General features: G+C 43.9%; 1 pseudogene; it reads left to right on the top strand.

The window, feature by feature from the left end:
• The first annotated feature begins 3289 nt into the window (after positions 1 to 3289).
• On the top strand, positions 3290 to 9504 carry LOC119540462 (annotated as a pseudogene).
• The last annotated feature ends 534 nt before the right edge of the window (positions 9505 to 10038 follow it).

Below are 10038 nucleotides of genomic sequence, written 5' to 3'. Positions count from 1 at the left end.
GCCTAGCAGTCAGCCTCCCCGGGCACACAGCAGGGCACAGAGACTGGGTGGGCCAGGGAGGGCAGCGAGTCAAAAATAATCAGCATGGGGAGAAGAGAGAAAAAAGAGGCTGGGGAAGAGGGTTGGGACGAGGGGGCTGGCTGACAATCTAAGTGAGAAAAAGATTTGGCTCTGATGAGCTAATAATTAAAATAATTATACCCCCGGCACACCATCCAGGTGAAGCTATCCAACAGGCAGCTGGAGATATGAGCCTAAGGCTCAAGTGAGAACAGGCTGGAAAATATACATAGGGGAGGCCATCATAGAGCTGGAGAGGGAAGCTGGGGAGGAGATGAGGGTTGGATTCAGCTGCTGGGGCTTTCCCTCAGCTACCTTCACCTTCACAACCATGTTGTGGAGTGAGTAGGACTGTCTCCGTTTATGAGATGAGGAAACACTCAAAGAGATTAAGCGACTTTCACAATTGCATAATGACAAGGAGCTGGGTCTTTCAGGATCACCAAGGGGAGAGTGTAGACTGGGAGATGGATTTCTGAGCACCCCTTATGTGCCAGGTACTCTGCTGGCACTTGTGATGTAACATTTTATTGTGCCCACTTTAGGGATGAGGTAGCTGAGGTACTCAGTAGATTAAGTCCCTTGCCCAAGATCACAAAGCAAGGGGGCCTCAGAATCGGTGGCTGAACCCAGGCCAGGCACCAAGATCCCAAATTATTCAACTATACAATGCTGCAAGGGGAACCAGCACACATTTACAGATCCCAAGAAGATCCCAAGAAAGAAATAGTAAAGGGTTGCTCAAAGAAGTCTGAGAAGCTGCAAAGTAACCTAGTGTCTTGGAAGTCCAGGAAGGAGAGAGTTTTGCCTTGAGATGTTATGGAAAACACTGGGTTCCAGTTCCAGAACTGCATCAAATTGGTTTGTGACCCTGCACCAATGACTTAGCTTAGCTGGGCCCCTATTTCTTCATGATGACAATATCGAGGTGTCTTTTCCACCCCCAAACTTAACCTGCACTCACACTCCTCATCTCCCTTCTTCCATCTCAAAGCAGAATCCCAGTTCTATCCAGGATCCCCTATCCACCTGTGCATCTGTTCCTGCGTCCTCCAAGATCTAGCTCCAAGAACTACCTCTGTTTTCTATCTTCATTTTCTATTTCTCCATCTGCTGCTTCAGCATTTAAAACACATTCAAGTCTCTCTCGTTAAATAACTAAAACTCTTATCTTCATCGTATTTAACTAGCTGCCACCCTCTTTCCCTCCTTCCCTGCAGAGTCAAGCGTCTAGAACAGGCTGCATTAGGGTCTCCAGGTCCCCTAAGCAACACGCTGCTGTCTGCCCTCTCTCCCATCCCTTCCTGGAAATGACCCTGCCAAGGTCACCAAAACCCGCTGCTTGTGCTCGTCCTTGACTGTGTGCTGCCCTCACATTCTTCACCAGTCCTGCTTTCTTGAAACTTTATTTCCCAGATTTCTGCCATACTACTCTTTTTTACTCACTCTATACCATACATTCCTAACTTTGGAGGCTAAAAGTTGTGAACACACTCTCCGTATACATGTACTTACATAGAAAACGTGGCTTCCACCTTCTGGGACCTCAAAGTCAACCTGCAGCCACTCAAGAGTTGATGTGCCTCAGTTCACACAGGCTCCCTGAATGACTCACCCATCCTGGGAATTCAGGATGAATTACTGATAATGCCCAGTTCTGTGTCTTCAACCAGGGTTCACACCTCAGCTCCACCACTTAAAGCTGTGTGGCTTTGGCAAAGGCATTGACCTCTCACATCTCAGTTCCCTGTGTGTAAAATGGAGATCATAAAAGGATAACCCTATGGTCATTGGGAGGTGAAACGAGTTACAACATGTGAAATACTTAGACATTGGCTGGTTCATAGATGATTAGTCCTCAATAGTTGTTTGCTGTATAGCTATACCACTCTCTCTACCCCCGTCCCCTGGCGTCTCCCTCCCTCCCTCCCTCCCTCCAAATCATTTTATTCAGTTGATAAAGGACATTTTTTCAACCTGAAATCCCCATATATATGTCCAAAACTGAGCTCATCTCCACCCTCAAACCTGCTCTCCCTTCTGCGTCTCCTGTCCCTAAACCAAACTAACCCCCGCAGCGTGCCCCCGAGTCCTCCTCGGGAATGGCAGCCACCAGGCAGCATCCTGGGGATGTGATTGCTCAACTGGCTGCAAATCCGCCACCCAAATGGTTCCTCCGTCTTGTCTGTGAGGATCTCACGGAGCCCGGCAAGGCCATCCGGCAGGCATCACCCACCGCGCTTCCAGGTCTGGTCCGTGAGTAACCTTCTCCAGAAAGGAACTGGGAGGATCTGGGATCAGAGAGAAGATAGCTGTAGAACGTGAAATGCAGCAAACATCCTGTAAAATCCCAACCAGGGCAGTTAGAAACAACCTTCTGTGGTTATCAACTGTAATACATGACATCACCAAGAACCAGGACAAAGATCCACAAAAACTGCAATCAGAACCAGGGCAGAAAGCTTTCCCTTCACCAATTTCACCAATACCTTATGGAGAAGGAACTGGAGTTGAAAAATTGTCATCTGTGTTACAGTATTTTTGATCTGCTGTTTCCATATTTGTGCCTCGGTTAACTGTTTAGTAAACAGCTCCCGGTTGTTTCCACAGAATGGACTTTTCCCTGTAGAGCTGTTTTCAACTAGTGGCCTTTTGAAAACTCAGCTGGCCAGTCAGCAGCTCTGTAAACACACTTTTTTTTTTTTTTTGGTAAGGATATTGTTTACTGTGAGTTCACTTAAGAAATTCCTTTTAAAACTTATGCTTGTATAAGTTACCATGATAAAATTTAAAAAGAAAAACAAAATATGTCAGGAAAAATGTTGCTTTTCAGAAGAAACAAGTAACTTTTTTCTCTCATGGTTAATTAAAACTTTTTAATTGACCCTAGTTCCCTTTTCACTTTGGTTTCTCTGAAGCTGAGAGACAAATTCATCCTGCAGTTCCAGGGCTGGGCCAGTCCTGCACTACCACCACCACCGCCCCCCTCACTATCAACCTTCTGTTCTATTTTCCACGGTCGCATCTTTGTTTTTTATTTTTAATTGCATTTATTTCTTTTTTACATGTAAAAAAAAAAAGCTGCCTCAAATACTTGGTTGCAAAGATGAGGTGTGCATTGAATTTAATTTGTTGATTAACTGATTAAGCCCTTTAATGATTTCTAATATCCTGGGGTTGCACCCATTGTGTTGGCTTTGCCAAGGGCAGGGACCAGGCAGTGGCCGCGATGGCCCAGTGCCCAGACCGGACAGAGAGCAGGTCCCCGGGTGGGTGAGCTGATCACCTGCGCCTCCCGCTTGGCTGGCGCTCGGGCTCCAAATACACAACTTGCTGAGATGATGATGTGGGTCGGATGGATTTATTACTCCACAAATGCCTATCATTGTCCTTCTCCAATTTCCAATCTAGAGTCCGGATTCTGTGCCTCCTTCTCTCCTTCCTCCCCACTATGGCTGTTGAATTATTTCATTCTTCATCCTCCAAAAGCAGAAATTGTGTGCCTGAGACAAGAAAAAATTCAAAAGCCAATCAAAATGGAGACTTAGGCAGTCTTGTGTTATTTCAGGAGGCTCTCAAAAATTGTTTCTTCTAGAATTATCTATAGAGGTTGCTTCTATTTCCTAGAGTAGTAGTTACCTACACTGCCCCTCAGGAAAACTGTTCTTTCCCAGTTATGGAGAAGTTATTTTAAGTTTAAATTCCTTGACTTTTTTTTTCTTTTTTAGTTGCTAGTTAAGCCTGATATATGTCTGTAACATCTTAGAGAAAGTAAAGATGTAAATATAAGCAAAGTATTATTTTCTTACTTATTAAGTCTCCAGTATACTGAAGAAAGAAATGTGTTTGGGTTTGTATAAATATTTGTTTCCATTTTTCTCACATCCCTTTGAAGGGTCTACTTGTAATTCTGGTTGTATCTTTTGAAAAATACAGAATATTAGGATTTTTATTGAAGTTTTATCATACTTGTTCCAGTTTGCTAATGCTGCCAGAATGCAAAACACCAGAAATGGATTGGTTTTTATAAAGGTGGTTATTAGTTACACAGTTACAGTCTTAAGGCCATAAAGTGTCCAAGGTAAGGCATCAACAACAGGGCACCTTCATTGGCATCTGGAAAAGTTCTGTTAGCTGGGAAGGCACGTGGCTGGCGTCTGCTTGCTCCCAGGTTGTGTTTCAAAATGGTGTTCTCTAAAATGTCTCTCTGTCAGCTTCTTGGGGCAAACTCTGGGCTAGTATCTCCAAAGCATCAGCAAAACTCTGCTGTCAATGGCCATCTTCAAAATGTCTCTGTAAGTTGCTACCGCTCCTCTTCAAAATGTCACTCTCAGTTGCTCTGAGGTCCTTCTGTCTGTAAATTCCTTTCTATGACTCCAGTGGTCCAATTAACACCCACCCTGAATGGGCAGGGTAACATCTCCATGAAAATTATCCAATCAAACATTTCACTCACAGATAATTGAGTCACATCTCCACAGATACACTCAGTCAAAGGATTCCAATCTAATCAACACCAATACATCTGCCCTCACAAGATTGCATCAAAGATAATGGCATTTGGGTGGACATCATATGTCCAAACTGGCACAATGCTTCAACAAGTAAAAGACAAGGGAACACTGTCAAGAACGGAGAATGCTTCATACTGCTCAGGATTCTTTGTGATACTGCCCATCCCCAAAGATCAAAGTGCATCCAAAAACTCTTCCATCACTGTGGGGAGCCATAGTGTTCTCAGAAATGTCTGCAATAAATGTGTTGTCAGAGCTGGCTTCACTCTGAAGGAGATGAAGCCGAAACCTCCAGACCCTCCCTGTAGCTTCTCCATGGGCCCTGGGAAGGGCCCCGAGCAATGTGTTCATGGGGTCACATGTTTTTATAAAATTTGCAAGTCAATTGTTCTTTTTCTTGAAGAGGGATTCCAAAATTGTATAAGCATCCAGCTGCATAAAACCTGGACCTGTCCCTTGTCTCAATGAAAAAGCAAGTCAGCAGTTTATTTTTTTGCAAAGTAACTCCAGCAAACCAGCTCTCTTCTGTAAACACTGTTTTAATTGCATAAAACTGAGAAGGAATGTGTGTCTACTTGGGCCATTTCTTTTAGGCCATTATTAAAGCAATGTGGAAATAAACTCTGAAGTAAACGCTTTTTTCCCCCTAATATTCAAATAAGTCCAACTATAATTTCAATAATTAACTCTTATTATATAAGAGTTAATAATTTAACAATATCTCATATTAGCTAAGAAACTAGGAGAACTTGGCAATAATTTAATCATGAGAATTTAACCAGAACTCATAGTAGCTAAGAAACTAGGAGAACTTGGCAATAATTCAATATACAATTAAGATTTCATACACACAACTGGGTTTTAAAATTTATGCCCGTAAGTAGGTAAAATATGTCTTCCATTCCAGAACAAAATATGTTTTAAAATAATCAATCTATTCACCCCATAAAAATTATATGTCCATTATGCCCTGTTGGTAGGGAGACTAAAGTTTCATCAAATCATAACATTTATGGCATATGAGCATCTTTCATCAAAGAGCACTCTTACTGTAGCTTAAATTCAGCAATTATAAGCCAACCGTGCTTGCTGATCTCAGCCACCAGGAAGTCAGAAAGGAAGAAAGGTAATTCATGAGAGAACTTGGTACCCAAAACCACCTGAATGTCTGTGGTCCACAGCCAACTCCTCAAATTGTACTCCGAAACCCACAGGCAGCCCAGGGGAAATGTAGATTACAGTTCTGAGCCAGTTGTCACTTTATTCCTTGTGGCTGGTGCCTCGCAGATGTAAGGCGGCTCTGTTTCGTGTGAGCTGCAGCTTCTGGAAGGCCCCTTGGGGTGTGTCACCGACATCCAGCCTGGAGACCACAAGACCACCTAGGCTGCCGCTCCCAGGGGCTGCCAGGAGCCTGACCCACGGTAGGAAACGATAGCGCAATGACTGTGGGAAGCCAGTTCTGACTGCGTGCCGCTCAGGTGAGCTCCCACCTGGATCCACGTCCATGCCCTGTACACAACAGCACTTATACTTGAATTGTACCAATTCCATAGCTGAAAGGTGCAGGGAAGTGAAGTTGCGCCTTGAATGAAGACATTGGGCCAAGGCCGTATGTCTCAAGTTTGGGGGTAGGGAGGGTGGGTGGAAAGCTGACAGTACCAGAACGTGTCTCATGTCTTAGTTACAAGGATGATTTCTTGCTTTAATGTGGCCGACATGCATTATCCCATTTATAGCCACACACAGGCCTGCGAGGGAGGTTGTTCACAGGTAAGGACGCAGACCAGAGAGGTGGGGTAACAGAGAATGACTAGTGGGAGAAGGAGAGACTCTGGATTTAAATTCACCCCATCTGACTCAAGATCCTGCACTTGGAAACATTACGCCAGTGTTTCCCAAAGTTTGGAACAGTATCTCTAGCAATCTGTGACACGAGGTTATTTGGTTCATGGATGCTACATTAAATATGGAGAAAGTCATGGTCTTTTAATGGTCTTTCAATCCTTCTTTTTGTATCAAGAAAAAAGATTCCACTTGGTGCCAAATTGTTGAGACCTCGCAGAGCTCTTGCTGGTCTCACTTTGCAAGGGATGAGGCCAAGTGGCAGGCGGGGCCCTCGGCAGGCAGCAGTATCAGCTGGAATTTCATAGGTAGTTTTGTGGTATTCATTCTCCTGTACTTTATGTTAATAGGTTTTTTCATTAGGTAGTGAAACAAAGTTTTCTTTGTCAGTAAATAGGCTTAAATAGTGGGCATATTTAAATGAAATATTAGGTGAATGTGATGACGAGTATCACGGCTAGGCTGCAGCCCCATTTGTCCAACCCGAGATTGATCTGGGTGTCACTGTAAAGGCACTTTGTAGACGCAATGGAGGTCCATGCTCAGCTGGCGTTAATTAAAGGGACCTAATCCTGGATTTCCGGGTGGGCCCACTGTGACCAGAGAGGCCCTAACAGGGGAAAAGAGGGAGGTGAGCATGTCAGAACCAGAGTAGCAGGTGTGACCACGGGGCAGAGGATGGAGTGACAGGGCCATGAGTTGGGGAACGTGGTGGATTCTAGAAGCTGGGAAAGGAAGGAAACCCTAGAGCCCATGAATGACCCAGCCCTGTTGACACCTTGAAAATACCTTTAGTCCAGTTAAACTGATTTTGGAATTCTGACCTCCAGAACTGTAAGAGAATAAAGTTGTGCTCTTTCGAGCCTCTAAGTTTGTCGTGATTTGTTACAGCAGCAGAAGGAAACTAAGATAGCCGTCTATGATTTTTGCTAGTGCACCAATGACAGAGTAAGCCAAGCAAGCATTGATATCTGGTTACAAGGCCTGCCTAGAAGCCCAAGGCTCAAACTTCTTCTTAGACCATTTGGAGAGAAGGACACCATTCTCCCTAGAGTTTGGAATACCTTAGAATATGTCTGTTAAATGTTATTGGTGTGTGGTGGGTGCTCAGTCCTCCCCTGGGGTTGAGTGAGTGGGGGCGGGAGAGGGAGAGGGAGAGAGCTGCTCCCTGCACACATGCCTGGGATTGCCCTCCTCTGGGAGGCTGGCCACACCAGCAGGGCCTCCTGCCTCAATGGGTAGAGTAAAAAGCCAGCCTGGGCCACAGTTAGGAAGCAGCCTTAGGCCTGGAGGTTTGTTAATCCTAAAACCCCTATTGACACCCAGGCCTGTGGGCGCTTGCCATTTGGTGGTCATGAAGTTCTTGGCCAGTGGCTATAAGCCTTTGGTACTGCATTTGCCTAAAAGTTGTTCTCCTTCAGAATCTGTCCTAATCTCTGTTTCTTTATCCAGTTGCTGCTTTTATTCTTGTCTGGAACCCGGAACCTTATTTGAACTCACAGCTTTATCCCACCTTGGGCATCAACGTCTGCTCACTCGACTTGACCCTTATCCTGAAATGCAAACCGAGAATCACAGATGCTTAATATTTTACATATTATGGAACTATAGATTATTTTTTAAAATAATATTTGAAAATGTTTTAAAAATCAAAAAAAAAGTACTAAAGTTGTCTTAAACCCCAGTTCGCCTCTCCAGAGGCAGGTGTGTGTGGGTGTGTGTGTGTGTGTGTGTGTGTGTGTGAGGAGGCTACATCCATACTATTTAACAACAGCATTCTGTACGCTGTGATACATCTGTTATTTTTACTTAACAATAGTTAATAGTAATTTTTCTTAGGGATGTGTGAGGATTAAATGAGTTAATAATGTGCCCCTAAGCACAATATGAGAGTTTGTTTAATATTAGATATTCTCTTTTAAAATGAAATGTCTAGAGAGGTGATGAGAGCTTCAAACCAGCGGCGACGGCGGGCCCAGTGGGTTCCTGGAATCCACGTTCCTTCCCAGCTGTGCAGCTCCGCTGGGCCCCCGCGAATGGGCCCACCCCATGACTTCTGCCTGAAGCTGTGGGCTCTGGCCTTCATCCTAGAAGTGAGACACCAGGCTGCAGCTAGCACCAAGCCGAGGAGGGACCCGCCTTGAAGATGACCCAGTGAGAATTTTATGTGACCTGCATTCAGGAGTCCAGTGGATGGGCAAGAAGTCATCACCTCTAACCCAGAGTTGGCTAAATGCAGAAATCTTCAAATGCCTGATACGTCTGTCTGATCCTACTGTTCCAAGCAGTTCTGTTTCTGATACACCCCCACATAGTCCACAACTTTCTGATTTTGGACTTGAGCGTTACATGATATCCCAGGTTCTACCAAAACATCCACAGGCAGTGAATAACCAACAGGAAGAGCCAACAATTTTAACTCCATCTACCAAACAATCACCAGCTAAAGTACTAAAAAGTGCAAAATGTGCACTGAAGATGGATGATTTTGTGAGTATAACTCCTAAATTAGAACATTTCGGTATCTTTGAATATACTATGTGTTTAAATGAAGATTATCTAATGGGGCTTAAAAATGTGGAGCATAATAATAAAAGCCAGGAAGCCATAGAAAGAAAAGCAATGATCCTTTCTTTGCCATCCTGGCCCCAATCCAGCAGTTGAGAAAAAATAATGCCGAGTATACAGATTCACCCTTGGCACGCATTCTGCACTCCTGGTTTGAAAATTCTGTCTACAAAGAACAGCACAGCTTCAGTATCGACAAATTATCCATTATCAAAAACAAATAGTTCATCAAATGATTTGGAAATGAAAGATTGTACTTCATTAGTTTTAAACTCAGAGGAGTGCTTTGAAAATTGTGTGGACCCTTTTTCTCCTAAGATTTCTTCTTATGAGAATCTCTCAGGACACCTACACCTCCAGAAGTAACTACAATTCCAGAAGCTATCATCAGATTTTGTCAAAATACAATTCAAACCTCGCTACTCCAGTAGCAGTGAAAGCAGTGCCACCCAACAAAGTCTTTCTTACTAAATATGAAGGACAGAACATTCAGAATGTTTGCAACAAAGGAAACTGGTAAAACTTTTCTGTGTGTTTCTTTCTCTCAAATCATCTCCTTCACCACATGGCTGCCGGCATCTCCCAAGTTCACCAACACCTGTATCATTTAACAGACAGAGCCTCAGTCCCTCGGGTTCCAAATTCAGAAATCTCAGGGAAGGGTTCTGATGGACTCATCTCGGGCCCGATGCCCTTCCCTGGACGCTTGACCATGGCCGGAGGAGGTGGAATACTAAATACCTTTAATTCTACCTGAGAGCTTCAAATGGCCCTTTTAGATCAAGCCTAAGATCTTTCTGATGTAAGTATAATTGGAAAAGTATTTTATCTAATTATAAATTCATGAAAGTGCTGTTAGAGAACTTTTCAAATTACAACCAATAGGAACATCGTGACCTGGCTTCATGTGGAGACCAGTCAAAATTCGAGAAGAAACAATTGACAAGTATCATGACAAGGTGCTTCTGAGGCTCAAGACAGGCTTTGGGAAATTTGGTGCAGTAAGGATTACCCTCATTTATGACTGTTCCTTGAAAGCCAAATGTGAAGTGAC

Source organism: Choloepus didactylus, chromosome 7, assembly GCF_015220235.1.
Source record: "Choloepus didactylus isolate mChoDid1 chromosome 7, mChoDid1.pri, whole genome shotgun sequence".
NCBI classification, from domain to species: domain Eukaryota; kingdom Metazoa; phylum Chordata; class Mammalia; order Pilosa; family Megalonychidae; genus Choloepus; species Choloepus didactylus.
This window is presented reverse-complemented; position numbering and strand designations above follow the sequence as displayed.